The sequence below is a fragment of the Misgurnus anguillicaudatus genome, chromosome 6, assembly GCF_027580225.2.
Source record: "Misgurnus anguillicaudatus chromosome 6, ASM2758022v2, whole genome shotgun sequence".
In the NCBI taxonomy this organism is placed as follows: Eukaryota; Metazoa; Chordata; class Actinopteri; order Cypriniformes; family Cobitidae; genus Misgurnus; species Misgurnus anguillicaudatus.
The window spans coordinates 4,688,500-4,704,070 of NC_073342.2; the positions used below are offsets into that span (position 1 = coordinate 4,688,500).

Consider the following 15,571-nt stretch of genomic DNA (forward strand, 5'->3'; position numbering starts at 1 on the left):
TCCCCGAGGCAGGAAGCTGCCATGAAAGCCAAAGGGAGAAGTCTAAAGACGTAGTCGGCAGGATTCGAACTTGCGCGGGGAGACCCCAATGGATTTCTAGTCCATCGCCTTAACCACTCGGCCACGACTACATGCCGCCAGTGTTGATAAACTTTATTCTTTGGCCGTTCCCTCCGAAACGGAGCTCTAGACACACCAGCACAAAAGGCGATCGAGGTTACTCATCGCCCGAACAGGGACTTGAACCCTGGACCCTCAGATTAAAAGTCTGATGCTCTACCGACTGAGCTATCCGGGCTCACAAAAGAGTCCCAGGGCTTCACGCCTCAGGCAAGTACGGGATTTCATTACCATGACCTGTTAGCTACTCTTTGGTCTATGGACAGGGTAAATATTACTAGAATGCCAGAATGAGCAGGTAACTGCTTCAGCCTTCAAACAGAGTGCGTATTATCTATTTAAGTGGAGAAATCTTGCTTCTGCTTGAGACTCTCTTTACTTCAGGAAAAGCAGTCTTCATCCAAAACGTCACCAGAGAGGCAACGTTTCTAAGCTCAAGGAAATGTAGCTACGTCTACGTAACATGCCGAAGTGACTCTTGAGCTGCACGAGAAAGAGCACATTTGACAAAACGTGAGCCTGCCAGTGAAAACCCAGCTAAAATCTTTTTTGTGATTTGGTCTTTTCTACATAAAACCGTCCAACATAAATAAAGGGTGTCGTGTGAAAACGTCACCGTGATATCCTTGGTAGTGATTGCCCGACCGAGGGGCGAAATCAATGCGATGTCAAGTACCGGAATCAAACTTTGACGCTTTTAATCTCGGGACTATAAACATCAAAACAAAAAACCACACACAACAAACTTCTCTTTTGCAACAAAGTCGTAAGTCTCTCAAGAGACTGGCAAAAATTGCCAAAGCTGACTGTATTTCAAGTCATCCTGGCGGGGTATTGGGTAAAGTTTTCAACCAGCAATGATCACGCCTCGGATAAACCTCATAGGCTACGATATTGCCTCTGCGAAAGAATGATGGAAAAGGTCACGACCTCTCCTGTTCACATTCCCGGACGCTGGACGACAGGGTGGTATTCAAGCTTAAAAACTGAAATTAGACTTCAGGTGCTGCTTTGCTGCATGTTGTGCCTTTTCAGCAGGTGAGAGATCTGCACAACAAGTTTGTTCATGATCCGCTTTCTACTTAGAAAAGCAAAAGTGCAAATACACGTTTGAATTATTTAAGGAAAACAATCCGGGGGAGAGAATGGTGGGAATCCCGAAAACAAAGAGGGTGGAGCCATAGTCCTTAACCTCTCGGAAAATGGCTCAGGTCAGGATCAACTGGATTAGCGACGATCTACAACAGTTGAAAACAAAGACCTGTTCCAGCTCTTCTATGGTTTCATGCTGTAAGTGCAGTATGTGGTCAAAACCATATACTTGAGCTGCAGAAATAAAGCAGCTCGTGAGCTGGAACGTACAACAAGAGCAGTCCAAAGCCAGGGAACAGACACTCGTAGTCGGCAGGGTTTGAACCTGCGCGGGGAGACCCCAATGGATTTCAAGTCCATCGCCTTAACCACTCGGCCACGACTACAACAGGGCAACCCCGTGCACGCTCTGGGCCTGGACTGTGCTGAAAAAACCCGAAGGTCAGGCAACAAGCCGATCACAAAAAAGGGCAGGGGCGGCAAGACCCCAGCAGACTTCCCCGGGAAGGGCTGCCGTGACCCGGATTCGAACCGGGGTTGCTGCGGCCACAACGCAGAGTACTAACCACTATACGATCACGGCGTGCCACCGGGCTGCCCAAGAAACCTGCATGCGGGTCTGCCTGAGTACAATGGCCGTGAGGGGACTGCCGTCTCTATGCAGAAGTCACAATCATTTTTGAGTTTTTTTTAAAAACGGCAAAACCCCTGTCGAAGTAGATTCGGTCCCCGAGGCAGGAAGCTGCCATGAAAGCCAAAGGGAGAAGTCTAAAGACGTAGTCGGCAGGATTCGAACTTGCGCGGGGAGACCCCAATGGATTTCTAGTCCATCGCCTTAACCACTCGGCCACGACTACATGCCGCCAGTGTTGATAAACTTTATTCTTTGGCCGTTCCCTCCGAAACGGAGCTCTAGACACACCAGCACAAAAGGCGATCGAGGTTACTCATCGCCCGAACAGGGACTTGAACCCTGGACCCTCAGATTAAAAGTCTGATGCTCTACCGACTGAGCTATCCGGGCTCACAAAAGAGTCCCAGGGCTTCACGCCTCAGGCAAGTACGGGATTTCATTACCATGACCTGTTAGCTACTCTTTGGTCTATGGACAGGGTAAATATTACTAGAATGCCAGAATGAGCAGGTAACTGCTTCAGCCTTCAAACAGAGTGCGTATTATCTATTTAAGTGGAGAAATCTTGCTTCTGCTTGAGACTCTCTTTACTTCAGGAAAAGCAGTCTTCATCCAAAACGTCACCAGAGAGGCAACGTTTCTAAGCTCAAGGAAATGTAGCTACGTCTACGTAACATGCCGAAGTGACTCTTGAGCTGCACGAGAAAGAGCACATTTGACAAAACGTGAGCCTGCCAGTGAAAACCCAGCTAAAATCTTTTTTGTGATTTGGTCTTTTCTACATAAAACCGTCCAACATAAATAAAGGGTGTCGTGTGAAAACGTCACCGTGATATCCTTGGTAGTGATTGCCCGACCGAGGGGCGAAATCAATGCGATGTCAAGTACCGGAATCAAACTTTGACGCTTTTAATCTCGGGACTATAAACATCAAAACAAAAAACCACACACAACAAACTTCTCTTTTGCAACAAAGTCGTAAGTCTCTCAAGAGACTGGCAAAAATTGCCAAAGCTGACTGTATTTCAAGTCATCCTGGCGGGGTATTGGGTAAAGTTTTCAACCAGCAATGATCACGCCTCGGATAAACCTCATAGGCTACGATATTGCCTCTGCGAAAGAATGATGGAAAAGGTCACGACCTCTCCTGTTCACATTCCCGGACGCTGGACGACAGGGTGGTATTCAAGCTTAAAAACTGAAATTAGACTTCAGGTGCTGCTTTGCTGCATGTTGTGCCTTTTCAGCAGGTGAGAGATCTGCACAACAAGTTTGTTCATGATCCGCTTTCTACTTAGAAAAGCAAAAGTGCAAATACACGTTTGAATTATTTAAGGAAAACAATCCGGGGGAGAGAATGGTGGGAATCCCGAAAACAAAGAGGGTGGAGCCATAGTCCTTAACCTCTCGGAAAATGGCTCAGGTCAGGATCAACTGGATTAGCGACGATCTACAACAGTTGAAAACAAAGACCTGTTCCAGCTCTTCTATGGTTTCATGCTGTAAGTGCAGTATGTGGTCAAAACCATATACTTGAGCTGCAGAAATAAAGCAGCTCGTGAGCTGGAACGTACAACAAGAGCAGTCCAAAGCCAGGGAACAGACACTCGTAGTCGGCAGGGTTTGAACCTGCGCGGGGAGACCCCAATGGATTTCAAGTCCATCGCCTTAACCACTCGGCCACGACTACAACAGGGCAACCCCGTGCACGCTCTGGGCCTGGACTGTGCTGAAAAAACCCGAAGGTCAGGCAACAAGCCGATCACAAAAAAGGGCAGGGGCGGCAAGACCCCAGCAGACTTCCCCGGGAAGGGCTGCCGTGACCCGGATTCGAACCGGGGTTGCTGCGGCCACAACGCAGAGTACTAACCACTATACGATCACGGCGTGCCACCGGGCTGCCCAAGAAACCTGCATGCGGGTCTGCCTGAGTACAATGGCCGTGAGGGGACTGCCGTCTCTATGCAGAAGTCACAATCATTTTTGAGTTTTTTTTAAAAACGGCAAAACCCCTGTCGAAGTAGATTCGGTCCCCGAGGCAGGAAGCTGCCATGAAAGCCAAAGGGAGAAGTCTAAAGACGTAGTCGGCAGGATTCGAACTTGCGCGGGGAGACCCCAATGGATTTCTAGTCCATCGCCTTAACCACTCGGCCACGACTACATGCCGCCACTGTTGGTAAACTTTATTCTTTGGCCGTTCCCTCCGAAACGGAGCTCTAGACACACCAGCACAAAAGGCGATCGAGGTTACTCATCGCCCGAACAGGGACTTGAACCCTGGACCCTCAGATTAAAAGTCTGATGCTCTACCGACTGAGCTATCCGGGCTCACAAAAGAGTCCCAGGGCTTCACGCCTCAGGCAAGTACGGGATTTCATTACCATGACCTGTTAGCTACTCTTTGGTCTATGGACAGGGTAAATATTACTAGAATGCCAGAATGAGCAGGTAACTGCTTCAGCCTTCAAACAGAGTGCGTATTATCTATTTAAGTGGAGAAATCTTGCTTCTGCTTGAGACTCTCTTTACTTCAGGAAAAGCAGTCTTCATCCAAAACGTCACCAGAGAGGCAACGTTTCTAAGCTCAAGGAAATGTAGCTACGTCTACGTAACATGCCGAAGTGACTCTTGAGCTGCACGAGAAAGAGCACATTTGACAAAACGTGAGCCTGCCAGTGAAAACCCAGCTAAAATCTTTTTTGTGATTTGGTCTTTTCTACATAAAACCGTCCAACATAAATAAAGGGTGTCGTGTGAAAACGTCACCGTGATATCCTTGGTAGTGATTGCCCGACCGAGGGGCGAAATCAATGCGATGTCAAGTACCGGAATCAAACTTTGACGCTTTTAATCTCGGGACTATAAACATCAAAACAAAAAACCACACACAACAAACTTCTCTTTTGCAACAAAGTCGTAAGTCTCTCAAGAGACTGGCAAAAATTGCCAAAGCTGACTGTATTTCAAGTCATCCTGGCGGGGTATTGGGTAAAGTTTTCAACCAGCAATGATCACGCCTCGGATAAACCTCATAGGCTACGATATTGCCTCTGCGAAAGAATGATGGAAAAGGTCACGACCTCTCCTGTTCACATTCCCGGACGCTGGACGACAGGGTGGTATTCAAGCTTAAAAACTGAAATTAGACTTCAGGTGCTGCTTTGCTGCATGTTGTGCCTTTTCAGCAGGTGAGAGATCTGCACAACAAGTTTGTTCATGATCCGCTTTCTACTTAGAAAAGCAAAAGTGCAAATACACGTTTGAATTATTTAAGGAAAACAATCCGGGGGAGAGAATGGTGGGAATCCCGAAAACAAAGAGGGTGGAGCCATAGTCCTTAACCTCTCGGAAAATGGCTCAGGTCAGGATCAACTGGATTAGCGACGATCTACAACAGTTGAAAACAAAGACCTGTTCCAGCTCTTCTATGGTTTCATGCTGTAAGTGCAGTATGTGGTCAAAACCATATACTTGAGCTGCAGAAATAAAGCAGCTCGTGAGCTGGAACGTACAACAAGAGCAGTCCAAAGCCAGGGAACAGACACTCGTAGTCGGCAGGGTTTGAACCTGCGCGGGGAGACCCCAATGGATTTCAAGTCCATCGCCTTAACCACTCGGCCACGACTACAACAGGGCAACCCCGTGCACGCTCTGGGCCTGGACTGTGCTGAAAAAACCCGAAGGTCAGGCAACAAGCCGATCACAAAAAAGGGCAGGGGCGGCAAGACCCCAGCAGACTTCCCCGGGAAGGGCTGCCGTGACCCGGATTCGAACCGGGGTTGCTGCGGCCACAACGCAGAGTACTAACCACTATACGATCACGGCGTGCCACCGGGCTGCCCAAGAAACCTGCATGCGGGTCTGCCTGAGTACAATGGCCGTGAGGGGACTGCCGTCTCTATGCAGAAGTCACAATCATTTTTGAGTTTTTTTTAAAAACGGCAAAACCCCTGTCGAAGTAGATTCGGTCCCCGAGGCAGGAAGCTGCCATGAAAGCCAAAGGGAGAAGTCTAAAGACGTAGTCGGCAGGATTCGAACTTGCGCGGGGAGACCCCAATGGATTTCTAGTCCATCGCCTTAACCACTCGGCCACGACTACATGCCGCCACTGTTGGTAAACTTTATTCTTTGGCCGTTCCCTCCGAAACGGAGCTCTAGACACACCAGCACAAAAGGCGATCGAGGTTACTCATCGCCCGAACAGGGACTTGAACCCTGGACCCTCAGATTAAAAGTCTGATGCTCTACCGACTGAGCTATCCGGGCTCACAAAAGAGTCCCAGGGCTTCACGCCTCAGGCAAGTACGGGATTTCATTACCATGACCTGTTAGCTACTCTTTGGTCTATGGACAGGGTAAATATTACTAGAATGCCAGAATGAGCAGGTAACTGCTTCAGCCTTCAAACAGAGTGCGTATTATCTATTTAAGTGGAGAAATCTTGCTTCTGCTTGAGACTCTCTTTACTTCAGGAAAAGCAGTCTTCATCCAAAACGTCACCAGAGAGGCAACGTTTCTAAGCTCAAGGAAATGTAGCTACGTCTACGTAACATGCCGAAGTGACTCTTGAGCTGCACGAGAAAGAGCACATTTGACAAAACGTGAGCCTGCCAGTGAAAACCCAGCTAAAATCTTTTTTGTGATTTGGTCTTTTCTACATAAAACCGTCCAACATAAATAAAGGGTGTCGTGTGAAAACGTCACCGTGATATCCTTGGTAGTGATTGCCCGACCGAGGGGCGAAATCAATGCGATGTCAAGTACCGGAATCAAACTTTGACGCTTTTAATCTCGGGACTATAAACATCAAAACAAAAAACCACACACAACAAACTTCTCTTTTGCAACAAAGTCGTAAGTCTCTCAAGAGACTGGCAAAAATTGCCAAAGCTGACTGTATTTCAAGTCATCCTGGCGGGGTATTGGGTAAAGTTTTCAACCAGCAATGATCACGCCTCGGATAAACCTCATAGGCTACGATATTGCCTCTGCGAAAGAATGATGGAAAAGGTCACGACCTCTCCTGTTCACATTCCCGGACGCTGGACGACAGGGTGGTATTCAAGCTTAAAAACTGAAATTAGACTTCAGGTGCTGCTTTGCTGCATGTTGTGCCTTTTCAGCAGGTGAGAGATCTGCACAACAAGTTTGTTCATGATCCGCTTTCTACTTAGAAAAGCAAAAGTGCAAATACACGTTTGAATTATTTAAGGAAAACAATCCGGGGGAGAGAATGGTGGGAATCCCGAAAACAAAGAGGGTGGAGCCATAGTCCTTAACCTCTCGGAAAATGGCTCAGGTCAGGATCAACTGGATTAGCGACGATCTACAACAGTTGAAAACAAAGACCTGTTCCAGCTCTTCTATGGTTTCATGCTGTAAGTGCAGTATGTGGTCAAAACCATATACTTGAGCTGCAGAAATAAAGCAGCTCGTGAGCTGGAACGTACAACAAGAGCAGTCCAAAGCCAGGGAACAGACACTCGTAGTCGGCAGGGTTTGAACCTGCGCGGGGAGACCCCAATGGATTTCAAGTCCATCGCCTTAACCACTCGGCCACGACTACAACAGGGCAACCCCGTGCACGCTCTGGGCCTGGACTGTGCTGAAAAAACCCGAAGGTCAGGCAACAAGCCGATCACAAAAAAGGGCAGGGGCGGCAAGACCCCAGCAGACTTCCCCGGGAAGGGCTGCCGTGACCCGGATTCGAACCGGGGTTGCTGCGGCCACAACGCAGAGTACTAACCACTATACGATCACGGCGTGCCACCGGGCTGCCCAAGAAACCTGCATGCGGGTCTGCCTGAGTACAATGGCCGTGAGGGGGACTGCCGTCTCTATGCAGAAGTCACAATCATTTTTGAGTTTTTTTTAAAAACGGCAAAACCCCTGTCGAAGTAGATTCGGTCCCCGAGGCAGGAAGCTGCCATGAAAGCCAAAGGGAGAAGTCTAAAGACGTAGTCGGCAGGATTCGAACTTGCGCGGGGAGACCCCAATGGATTTCTAGTCCATCGCCTTAACCACTCGGCCACGACTACATGCCGCCACTGTTGGTAAACTTTATTCTTTGGCCGTTCCCTCCGAAACGGAGCTCTAGACACACCAGCACAAAAGGCGATCGAGGTTACTCATCGCCCGAACAGGGACTTGAACCCTGGACCCTCAGATTAAAAGTCTGATGCTCTACCGACTGAGCTATCCGGGCTCACAAAAGAGTCCCAGGGCTTCACGCCTCAGGCAAGTACGGGATTTCATTACCATGACCTGTTAGCTACTCTTTGGTCTATGGACAGGGTAAATATTACTAGAATGCCAGAATGAGCAGGTAACTGCTTCAGCCTTCAAACAGAGTGCGTATTATCTATTTAAGTGGAGAAATCTTGCTTCTGCTTGAGACTCTCTTTACTTCAGGAAAAGCAGTCTTCATCCAAAACGTCACCAGAGAGGCAACGTTTCTAAGCTCAAGGAAATGTAGCTACGTCTACGTAACATGCCGAAGTGACTCTTGAGCTGCACGAGAAAGAGCACATTTGACAAAACGTGAGCCTGCCAGTGAAAACCCAGCTAAAATCTTTTTTGTGATTTGGTCTTTTCTACATAAAACCGTCCAACATAAATAAAGGGTGTCGTGTGAAAACGTCACCGTGATATCCTTGGTAGTGATTGCCCGACCGAGGGGCGAAATCAATGCGATGTCAAGTACCGGAATCAAACTTTGACGCTTTTAATCTCGGGACTATAAACATCAAAACAAAAAACCACACACAACAAACTTCTCTTTTGCAACAAAGTCGTAAGTCTCTCAAGAGACTGGCAAAAATTGCCAAAGCTGACTGTATTTCAAGTCATCCTGGCGGGGTATTGGGTAAAGTTTTCAACCAGCAATGATCACGCCTCGGATAAACCTCATAGGCTACGATATTGCCTCTGCGAAAGAATGATGGAAAAGGTCACGACCTCTCCTGTTCACATTCCCGGACGCTGGACGACAGGGTGGTATTCAAGCTTAAAAACTGAAATTAGACTTCAGGTGCTGCTTTGCTGCATGTTGTGCCTTTTCAGCAGGTGAGAGATCTGCACAACAAGTTTGTTCATGATCCGCTTTCTACTTAGAAAAGCAAAAGTGCAAATACACGTTTGAATTATTTAAGGAAAACAATCCGGGGGAGAGAATGGTGGGAATCCCGAAAACAAAGAGGGTGGAGCCATAGTCCTTAACCTCTCGGAAAATGGCTCAGGTCAGGATCAACTGGATTAGCGACGATCTACAACAGTTGAAAACAAAGACCTGTTCCAGCTCTTCTATGGTTTCATGCTGTAAGTGCAGTATGTGGTCAAAACCATATACTTGAGCTGCAGAAATAAAGCAGCTCGTGAGCTGGAACGTACAACAAGAGCAGTCCAAAGCCAGGGAACAGACACTCGTAGTCGGCAGGGTTTGAACCTGCGCGGGGAGACCCCAATGGATTTCAAGTCCATCGCCTTAACCACTCGGCCACGACTACAACAGGGCAACCCCGTGCACGCTCTGGGCCTGGACTGTGCTGAAAAAACCCGAAGGTCAGGCAACAAGCCGATCACAAAAAAGGGCAGGGGCGGCAAGACCCCAGCAGACTTCCCCGGGAAGGGCTGCCGTGACCCGGATTCGAACCGGGGTTGCTGCGGCCACAACGCAGAGTACTAACCACTATACGATCACGGCGTGCCACCGGGCTGCCCAAGAAACCTGCATGCGGGTCTGCCTGAGTACAATGGCCGTGAGGGGACTGCCGTCTCTATGCAGAAGTCACAATCATTTTTGAGTTTTTTTTAAAAACGGCAAAACCCCTGTCGAAGTAGATTCGGTCCCCGAGGCAGGAAGCTGCCATGAAAGCCAAAGGGAGAAGTCTAAAGACGTAGTCGGCAGGATTCGAACTTGCGCGGGGAGACCCCAATGGATTTCTAGTCCATCGCCTTAACCACTCGGCCACGACTACATGCCGCCACTGTTGGTAAACTTTATTCTTTGGCCGTTCCCTCCGAAACGGAGCTCTAGACACACCAGCACAAAAGGCGATCGAGGTTACTCATCGCCCGAACAGGGACTTGAACCCTGGACCCTCAGATTAAAAGTCTGATGCTCTACCGACTGAGCTATCCGGGCTCACAAAAGAGTCCCAGGGCTTCACGCCTCAGGCAAGTACGGGATTTCATTACCATGACCTGTTAGCTACTCTTTGGTCTATGGACAGGGTAAATATTACTAGAATGCCAGAATGAGCAGGTAACTGCTTCAGCCTTCAAACAGAGTGCGTATTATCTATTTAAGTGGAGAAATCTTGCTTCTGCTTGAGACTCTCTTTACTTCAGGAAAAGCAGTCTTCATCCAAAACGTCACCAGAGAGGCAACGTTTCTAAGCTCAAGGAAATGTAGCTACGTCTACGTAACATGCCGAAGTGACTCTTGAGCTGCACGAGAAAGAGCACATTTGACAAAACGTGAGCCTGCCAGTGAAAACCCAGCTAAAATCTTTTTTGTGATTTGGTCTTTTCTACATAAAACCGTCCAACATAAATAAAGGGTGTCGTGTGAAAACGTCACCGTGATATCCTTGGTAGTGATTGCCCGACCGAGGGGCGAAATCAATGCGATGTCAAGTACCGGAATCAAACTTTGACGCTTTTAATCTCGGGACTATAAACATCAAAACAAAAAACCACACACAACAAACTTCTCTTTTGCAACAAAGTCGTAAGTCTCTCAAGAGACTGGCAAAAATTGCCAAAGCTGACTGTATTTCAAGTCATCCTGGCGGGGTATTGGGTAAAGTTTTCAACCAGCAATGATCACGCCTCGGATAAACCTCATAGGCTACGATATTGCCTCTGCGAAAGAATGATGGAAAAGGTCACGACCTCTCCTGTTCACATTCCCGGACGCTGGACGACAGGGTGGTATTCAAGCTTAAAAACTGAAATTAGACTTCAGGTGCTGCTTTGCTGCATGTTGTGCCTTTTCAGCAGGTGAGAGATCTGCACAACAAGTTTGTTCATGATCCGCTTTCTACTTAGAAAAGCAAAAGTGCAAATACACGTTTGAATTATTTAAGGAAAACAATCCGGGGGAGAGAATGGTGGGAATCCCGAAAACAAAGAGGGTGGAGCCATAGTCCTTAACCTCTCGGAAAATGGCTCAGGTCAGGATCAACTGGATTAGCGACGATCTACAACAGTTGAAAACAAAGACCTGTTCCAGCTCTTCTATGGTTTCATGCTGTAAGTGCAGTATGTGGTCAAAACCATATACTTGAGCTGCAGAAATAAAGCAGCTCGTGAGCTGGAACGTACAACAAGAGCAGTCCAAAGCCAGGGAACAGACACTCGTAGTCGGCAGGGTTTGAACCTGCGCGGGGAGACCCCAATGGATTTCAAGTCCATCGCCTTAACCACTCGGCCACGACTACAACAGGGCAACCCCGTGCACGCTCTGGGCCTGGACTGTGCTGAAAAAACCCGAAGGTCAGGCAACAAGCCGATCACAAAAAAGGGCAGGGGCGGCAAGACCCCAGCAGACTTCCCCGGGAAGGGCTGCCGTGACCCGGATTCGAACCGGGGTTGCTGCGGCCACAACGCAGAGTACTAACCACTATACGATCACGGCGTGCCACCGGGCTGCCCAAGAAACCTGCATGCGGGTCTGCCTGAGTACAATGGCCGTGAGGGGACTGCCGTCTCTATGCAGAAGTCACAATCATTTTTGAGTTTTTTTTAAAAACGGCAAAACCCCTGTCGAAGTAGATTCGGTCCCCGAGGCAGGAAGCTGCCATGAAAGCCAAAGGGAGAAGTCTAAAGACGTAGTCGGCAGGATTCGAACTTGCGCGGGGAGACCCCAATGGATTTCTAGTCCATCGCCTTAACCACTCGGCCACGACTACATGCCGCCACTGTTGGTAAACTTTATTCTTTGGCCGTTCCCTCCGAAACGGAGCTCTAGACACACCAGCACAAAAGGCGATCGAGGTTACTCATCGCCCGAACAGGGACTTGAACCCTGGACCCTCAGATTAAAAGTCTGATGCTCTACCGACTGAGCTATCCGGGCTCACAAAAGAGTCCCAGGGCTTCACGCCTCAGGCAAGTACGGGATTTCATTACCATGACCTGTTAGCTACTCTTTGGTCTATGGACAGGGTAAATATTACTAGAATGCCAGAATGAGCAGGTAACTGCTTCAGCCTTCAAACAGAGTGCGTATTATCTATTTAAGTGGAGAAATCTTGCTTCTGCTTGAGACTCTCTTTACTTCAGGAAAAGCAGTCTTCATCCAAAACGTCACCAGAGAGGCAACGTTTCTAAGCTCAAGGAAATGTAGCTACGTCTACGTAACATGCCGAAGTGACTCTTGAGCTGCACGAGAAAGAGCACATTTGACAAAACGTGAGCCTGCCAGTGAAAACCCAGCTAAAATCTTTTTTGTGATTTGGTCTTTTCTACATAAAACCGTCCAACATAAATAAAGGGTGTCGTGTGAAAACGTCACCGTGATATCCTTGGTAGTGATTGCCCGACCGAGGGGCGAAATCAATGCGATGTCAAGTACCGGAATCAAACTTTGACGCTTTTAATCTCGGGACTATAAACATCAAAACAAAAAACCACACACAACAAACTTCTCTTTTGCAACAAAGTCGTAAGTCTCTCAAGAGACTGGCAAAAATTGCCAAAGCTGACTGTATTTCAAGTCATCCTGGCGGGGTATTGGGTAAAGTTTTCAACCAGCAATGATCACGCCTCGGATAAACCTCATAGGCTACGATATTGCCTCTGCGAAAGAATGATGGAAAAGGTCACGACCTCTCCTGTTCACATTCCCGGACGCTGGACGACAGGGTGGTATTCAAGCTTAAAAACTGAAATTAGACTTCAGGTGCTGCTTTGCTGCATGTTGTGCCTTTTCAGCAGGTGAGAGATCTGCACAACAAGTTTGTTCATGATCCGCTTTCTACTTAGAAAAGCAAAAGTGCAAATACACGTTTGAATTATTTAAGGAAAACAATCCGGGGGAGAGAATGGTGGGAATCCCGAAAACAAAGAGGGTGGAGCCATAGTCCTTAACCTCTCGGAAAATGGCTCAGGTCAGGATCAACTGGATTAGCGACGATCTACAACAGTTGAAAACAAAGACCTGTTCCAGCTCTTCTATGGTTTCATGCTGTAAGTGCAGTATGTGGTCAAAACCATATACTTGAGCTGCAGAAATAAAGCAGCTCGTGAGCTGGAACGTACAACAAGAGCAGTCCAAAGCCAGGGAACAGACACTCGTAGTCGGCAGGGTTTGAACCTGCGCGGGGAGACCCCAATGGATTTCAAGTCCATCGCCTTAACCACTCGGCCACGACTACAACAGGGCAACCCCGTGCACGCTCTGGGCCTGGACTGTGCTGAAAAAACCCGAAGGTCAGGCAACAAGCCGATCACAAAAAAGGGCAGGGGCGGCAAGACCCCAGCAGACTTCCCCGGGAAGGGCTGCCGTGACCCGGATTCGAACCGGGGTTGCTGCGGCCACAACGCAGAGTACTAACCACTATACGATCACGGCGTGCCACCGGGCTGCCCAAGAAACCTGCATGCGGGTCTGCCTGAGTACAATGGCCGTGAGGGGACTGCCGTCTCTATGCAGAAGTCACAATCATTTTTGAGTTTTTTTTAAAAACGGCAAAACCCCTGTCGAAGTAGATTCGGTCCCCGAGGCAGGAAGCTGCCATGAAAGCCAAAGGGAGAAGTCTAAAGACGTAGTCGGCAGGATTCGAACTTGCGCGGGGAGACCCCAATGGATTTCTAGTCCATCGCCTTAACCACTCGGCCACGACTACATGCCGCCACTGTTGGTAAACTTTATTCTTTGGCCGTTCCCTCCGAAACGGAGCTCTAGACACACCAGCACAAAAGGCGATCGAGGTTACTCATCGCCCGAACAGGGACTTGAACCCTGGACCCTCAGATTAAAAGTCTGATGCTCTACCGACTGAGCTATCCGGGCTCACAAAAGAGTCCCAGGGCTTCACGCCTCAGGCAAGTACGGGATTTCATTACCATGACCTGTTAGCTACTCTTTGGTCTATGGACAGGGTAAATATTACTAGAATGCCAGAATGAGCAGGTAACTGCTTCAGCCTTCAAACAGAGTGCGTATTATCTATTTAAGTGGAGAAATCTTGCTTCTGCTTGAGACTCTCTTTACTTCAGGAAAAGCAGTCTTCATCCAAAACGTCACCAGAGAGGCAACGTTTCTAAGCTCAAGGAAATGTAGCTACGTCTACGTAACATGCCGAAGTGACTCTTGAGCTGCACGAGAAAGAGCACATTTGACAAAACGTGAGCCTGCCAGTGAAAACCCAGCTAAAATCTTTTTTGTGATTTGGTCTTTTCTACATAAAACCGTCCAACATAAATAAAGGGTGTCGTGTGAAAACGTCACCGTGATATCCTTGGTAGTGATTGCCCGACCGAGGGGCGAAATCAATGCGATGTCAAGTACCGGAATCAAACTTTGACGCTTTTAATCTCGGGACTATAAACATCAAAACAAAAAACCACACACAACAAACTTCTCTTTTGCAACAAAGTCGTAAGTCTCTCAAGAGACTGGCAAAAATTGCCAAAGCTGACTGTATTTCAAGTCATCCTGGCGGGGTATTGGGTAAAGTTTTCAACCAGCAATGATCACGCCTCGGATAAACCTCATAGGCTACGATATTGCCTCTGCGAAAGAATGATGGAAAAGGTCACGACCTCTCCTGTTCACATTCCCGGACGCTGGACGACAGGGTGGTATTCAAGCTTAAAAACTGAAATTAGACTTCAGGTGCTGCTTTGCTGCATGTTGTGCCTTTTCAGCAGGTGAGAGATCTGCACAACAAGTTTGTTCATGATCCGCTTTCTACTTAGAAAAGCAAAAGTGCAAATACACGTTTGAATTATTTAAGGAAAACAATCCGGGGGAGAGAATGGTGGGAATCCCGAAAACAAAGAGGGTGGAGCCATAGTCCTTAACCTCTCGGAAAATGGCTCAGGTCAGGATCAACTGGATTAGCGACGATCTACAACAGTTGAAAACAAAGACCTGTTCCAGCTCTTCTATGGTTTCATGCTGTAAGTGCAGTATGTGGTCAAAACCATATACTTGAGCTGCAGAAATAAAGCAGCTCGTGAGCTGGAACGTACAACAAGAGCAGTCCAAAGCCAGGGAACAGACACTCGTAGTCGGCAGGGTTTGAACCTGCGCGGGGAGACCCCAATGGATTTCAAGTCCATCGCCTTAACCACTCGGCCAAAAAAGGGGCAAAATGGACTGCTTGTGGGGGGGAAGAAAAGAAAAGAGAGAGGAAAGAGGGGGGAAAGAGAGGGGAGAAAAGGAGAAAAAATGAAGAAAAACGTACACTATATCAATTTTTTATCCACTCTTTTATCTTCTCAACATTGTTTACACATAATTCTCCACTTTTTGCAAGGTTTATCATCACTTTAATTTTCATGTCTCTTGCGGGATTCGAACCTATGCCTCACTGCAGAACACGACATCCAGGGGGCGGGGTTGGATTCAGATCCAGGGGCGGAGCTGGATCTCTTCCCACTGCATTTTGATTGGTCGGCAGTTTTACCACAAGACACGTCATACACGTGTGGTTGCGTTACCATTTCCCCATTGAGTTGTAACTAAATTAAGTTATTCTTTTGACAGAAAAA

The 15,571-nt window shown here is 47.9% G+C and overlaps 39 non-coding genes across 39 annotated transcripts; all 39 read right to left on the reverse strand.

The window, feature by feature from the left end:
• Positions 1 to 49: 49 nt before the first annotated feature.
• trnas-aga (transfer RNA serine (anticodon AGA)) lies at positions 50 to 131 on the reverse strand. The gene has a single exon. It is a non-coding gene; the product is annotated as a tRNA-Ser (tRNA).
• Positions 132 to 225: 94 nt separating this feature from the next.
• On the reverse strand, positions 226 to 298 carry trnak-uuu (transfer RNA lysine (anticodon UUU)). The gene has a single exon. It is a non-coding gene; the product is annotated as a tRNA-Lys (tRNA).
• Positions 299 to 891: 593 nt separating this feature from the next.
• LOC129434662 (U4 spliceosomal RNA) lies at positions 892 to 1,032 on the reverse strand. Its single transcript, XR_008640933.1, has one exon. It is a non-coding gene; the product is annotated as a U4 spliceosomal RNA (small nuclear RNA).
• A 484-nt stretch (positions 1,033 to 1,516) lies between these two features.
• Positions 1,517 to 1,598, reverse strand: trnas-uga (transfer RNA serine (anticodon UGA)). The gene has a single exon. It is a non-coding gene; the product is annotated as a tRNA-Ser (tRNA).
• A 125-nt stretch (positions 1,599 to 1,723) lies between these two features.
• On the reverse strand, positions 1,724 to 1,795 carry trnah-gug (transfer RNA histidin (anticodon GUG)). Its single transcript has one exon. It is a non-coding gene; the product is annotated as a tRNA-His (tRNA).
• A 192-nt stretch (positions 1,796 to 1,987) lies between these two features.
• Positions 1,988 to 2,069, reverse strand: trnas-aga (transfer RNA serine (anticodon AGA)). The gene has a single exon. It is a non-coding gene; the product is annotated as a tRNA-Ser (tRNA).
• A 94-nt stretch (positions 2,070 to 2,163) lies between these two features.
• On the reverse strand, positions 2,164 to 2,236 carry trnak-uuu (transfer RNA lysine (anticodon UUU)). The gene has a single exon. It is a non-coding gene; the product is annotated as a tRNA-Lys (tRNA).
• A 593-nt stretch (positions 2,237 to 2,829) lies between these two features.
• On the reverse strand, positions 2,830 to 2,970 carry LOC129434661 (U4 spliceosomal RNA). Its single transcript, XR_008640932.1, has one exon. It is a non-coding gene; the product is annotated as a U4 spliceosomal RNA (small nuclear RNA).
• A 484-nt stretch (positions 2,971 to 3,454) lies between these two features.
• trnas-uga (transfer RNA serine (anticodon UGA)) lies at positions 3,455 to 3,536 on the reverse strand. The gene has a single exon. It is a non-coding gene; the product is annotated as a tRNA-Ser (tRNA).
• A 125-nt stretch (positions 3,537 to 3,661) lies between these two features.
• trnah-gug (transfer RNA histidin (anticodon GUG)) lies at positions 3,662 to 3,733 on the reverse strand. The gene has a single exon. It is a non-coding gene; the product is annotated as a tRNA-His (tRNA).
• Positions 3,734 to 3,925: 192 nt separating this feature from the next.
• On the reverse strand, positions 3,926 to 4,007 carry trnas-aga (transfer RNA serine (anticodon AGA)). Its single transcript has one exon. It is a non-coding gene; the product is annotated as a tRNA-Ser (tRNA).
• A 94-nt stretch (positions 4,008 to 4,101) lies between these two features.
• Positions 4,102 to 4,174, reverse strand: trnak-uuu (transfer RNA lysine (anticodon UUU)). Its single transcript has one exon. It is a non-coding gene; the product is annotated as a tRNA-Lys (tRNA).
• Positions 4,175 to 4,767: 593 nt separating this feature from the next.
• LOC129434660 (U4 spliceosomal RNA) lies at positions 4,768 to 4,908 on the reverse strand. The gene has a single exon (XR_008640931.1). It is a non-coding gene; the product is annotated as a U4 spliceosomal RNA (small nuclear RNA).
• A 484-nt stretch (positions 4,909 to 5,392) lies between these two features.
• trnas-uga (transfer RNA serine (anticodon UGA)) lies at positions 5,393 to 5,474 on the reverse strand. Its single transcript has one exon. It is a non-coding gene; the product is annotated as a tRNA-Ser (tRNA).
• Positions 5,475 to 5,599: 125 nt separating this feature from the next.
• Positions 5,600 to 5,671, reverse strand: trnah-gug (transfer RNA histidin (anticodon GUG)). Its single transcript has one exon. It is a non-coding gene; the product is annotated as a tRNA-His (tRNA).
• Positions 5,672 to 5,863: 192 nt separating this feature from the next.
• On the reverse strand, positions 5,864 to 5,945 carry trnas-aga (transfer RNA serine (anticodon AGA)). The gene has a single exon. It is a non-coding gene; the product is annotated as a tRNA-Ser (tRNA).
• A 94-nt stretch (positions 5,946 to 6,039) lies between these two features.
• On the reverse strand, positions 6,040 to 6,112 carry trnak-uuu (transfer RNA lysine (anticodon UUU)). The gene has a single exon. It is a non-coding gene; the product is annotated as a tRNA-Lys (tRNA).
• Positions 6,113 to 6,705: 593 nt separating this feature from the next.
• LOC129434658 (U4 spliceosomal RNA) lies at positions 6,706 to 6,846 on the reverse strand. Its single transcript, XR_008640930.1, has one exon. It is a non-coding gene; the product is annotated as a U4 spliceosomal RNA (small nuclear RNA).
• Positions 6,847 to 7,330: 484 nt separating this feature from the next.
• Positions 7,331 to 7,412, reverse strand: trnas-uga (transfer RNA serine (anticodon UGA)). Its single transcript has one exon. It is a non-coding gene; the product is annotated as a tRNA-Ser (tRNA).
• A 125-nt stretch (positions 7,413 to 7,537) lies between these two features.
• trnah-gug (transfer RNA histidin (anticodon GUG)) lies at positions 7,538 to 7,609 on the reverse strand. Its single transcript has one exon. It is a non-coding gene; the product is annotated as a tRNA-His (tRNA).
• A 193-nt stretch (positions 7,610 to 7,802) lies between these two features.
• On the reverse strand, positions 7,803 to 7,884 carry trnas-aga (transfer RNA serine (anticodon AGA)). Its single transcript has one exon. It is a non-coding gene; the product is annotated as a tRNA-Ser (tRNA).
• Positions 7,885 to 7,978: 94 nt separating this feature from the next.
• trnak-uuu (transfer RNA lysine (anticodon UUU)) lies at positions 7,979 to 8,051 on the reverse strand. Its single transcript has one exon. It is a non-coding gene; the product is annotated as a tRNA-Lys (tRNA).
• Positions 8,052 to 8,644: 593 nt separating this feature from the next.
• LOC141364502 (U4 spliceosomal RNA) lies at positions 8,645 to 8,785 on the reverse strand. Its single transcript, XR_012370212.1, has one exon. It is a non-coding gene; the product is annotated as a U4 spliceosomal RNA (small nuclear RNA).
• Positions 8,786 to 9,269: 484 nt separating this feature from the next.
• On the reverse strand, positions 9,270 to 9,351 carry trnas-uga (transfer RNA serine (anticodon UGA)). The gene has a single exon. It is a non-coding gene; the product is annotated as a tRNA-Ser (tRNA).
• A 125-nt stretch (positions 9,352 to 9,476) lies between these two features.
• Positions 9,477 to 9,548, reverse strand: trnah-gug (transfer RNA histidin (anticodon GUG)). The gene has a single exon. It is a non-coding gene; the product is annotated as a tRNA-His (tRNA).
• Positions 9,549 to 9,740: 192 nt separating this feature from the next.
• On the reverse strand, positions 9,741 to 9,822 carry trnas-aga (transfer RNA serine (anticodon AGA)). Its single transcript has one exon. It is a non-coding gene; the product is annotated as a tRNA-Ser (tRNA).
• A 94-nt stretch (positions 9,823 to 9,916) lies between these two features.
• On the reverse strand, positions 9,917 to 9,989 carry trnak-uuu (transfer RNA lysine (anticodon UUU)). Its single transcript has one exon. It is a non-coding gene; the product is annotated as a tRNA-Lys (tRNA).
• Positions 9,990 to 10,582: 593 nt separating this feature from the next.
• Positions 10,583 to 10,723, reverse strand: LOC141364503 (U4 spliceosomal RNA). The gene has a single exon (XR_012370213.1). It is a non-coding gene; the product is annotated as a U4 spliceosomal RNA (small nuclear RNA).
• Positions 10,724 to 11,207: 484 nt separating this feature from the next.
• On the reverse strand, positions 11,208 to 11,289 carry trnas-uga (transfer RNA serine (anticodon UGA)). The gene has a single exon. It is a non-coding gene; the product is annotated as a tRNA-Ser (tRNA).
• A 125-nt stretch (positions 11,290 to 11,414) lies between these two features.
• On the reverse strand, positions 11,415 to 11,486 carry trnah-gug (transfer RNA histidin (anticodon GUG)). Its single transcript has one exon. It is a non-coding gene; the product is annotated as a tRNA-His (tRNA).
• A 192-nt stretch (positions 11,487 to 11,678) lies between these two features.
• Positions 11,679 to 11,760, reverse strand: trnas-aga (transfer RNA serine (anticodon AGA)). Its single transcript has one exon. It is a non-coding gene; the product is annotated as a tRNA-Ser (tRNA).
• Positions 11,761 to 11,854: 94 nt separating this feature from the next.
• trnak-uuu (transfer RNA lysine (anticodon UUU)) lies at positions 11,855 to 11,927 on the reverse strand. Its single transcript has one exon. It is a non-coding gene; the product is annotated as a tRNA-Lys (tRNA).
• Positions 11,928 to 12,520: 593 nt separating this feature from the next.
• Positions 12,521 to 12,661, reverse strand: LOC141364504 (U4 spliceosomal RNA). The gene has a single exon (XR_012370214.1). It is a non-coding gene; the product is annotated as a U4 spliceosomal RNA (small nuclear RNA).
• Positions 12,662 to 13,145: 484 nt separating this feature from the next.
• Positions 13,146 to 13,227, reverse strand: trnas-uga (transfer RNA serine (anticodon UGA)). Its single transcript has one exon. It is a non-coding gene; the product is annotated as a tRNA-Ser (tRNA).
• Positions 13,228 to 13,352: 125 nt separating this feature from the next.
• On the reverse strand, positions 13,353 to 13,424 carry trnah-gug (transfer RNA histidin (anticodon GUG)). The gene has a single exon. It is a non-coding gene; the product is annotated as a tRNA-His (tRNA).
• Positions 13,425 to 13,616: 192 nt separating this feature from the next.
• On the reverse strand, positions 13,617 to 13,698 carry trnas-aga (transfer RNA serine (anticodon AGA)). The gene has a single exon. It is a non-coding gene; the product is annotated as a tRNA-Ser (tRNA).
• Positions 13,699 to 13,792: 94 nt separating this feature from the next.
• Positions 13,793 to 13,865, reverse strand: trnak-uuu (transfer RNA lysine (anticodon UUU)). The gene has a single exon. It is a non-coding gene; the product is annotated as a tRNA-Lys (tRNA).
• A 593-nt stretch (positions 13,866 to 14,458) lies between these two features.
• LOC129441212 (U4 spliceosomal RNA) lies at positions 14,459 to 14,599 on the reverse strand. Its single transcript, XR_008643390.2, has one exon. It is a non-coding gene; the product is annotated as a U4 spliceosomal RNA (small nuclear RNA).
• Positions 14,600 to 15,083: 484 nt separating this feature from the next.
• Positions 15,084 to 15,168, reverse strand: trnas-uga (transfer RNA serine (anticodon UGA)). Its single transcript has one exon. It is a non-coding gene; the product is annotated as a tRNA-Ser (tRNA).
• Positions 15,169 to 15,571: the final 403 nt, after the last annotated feature.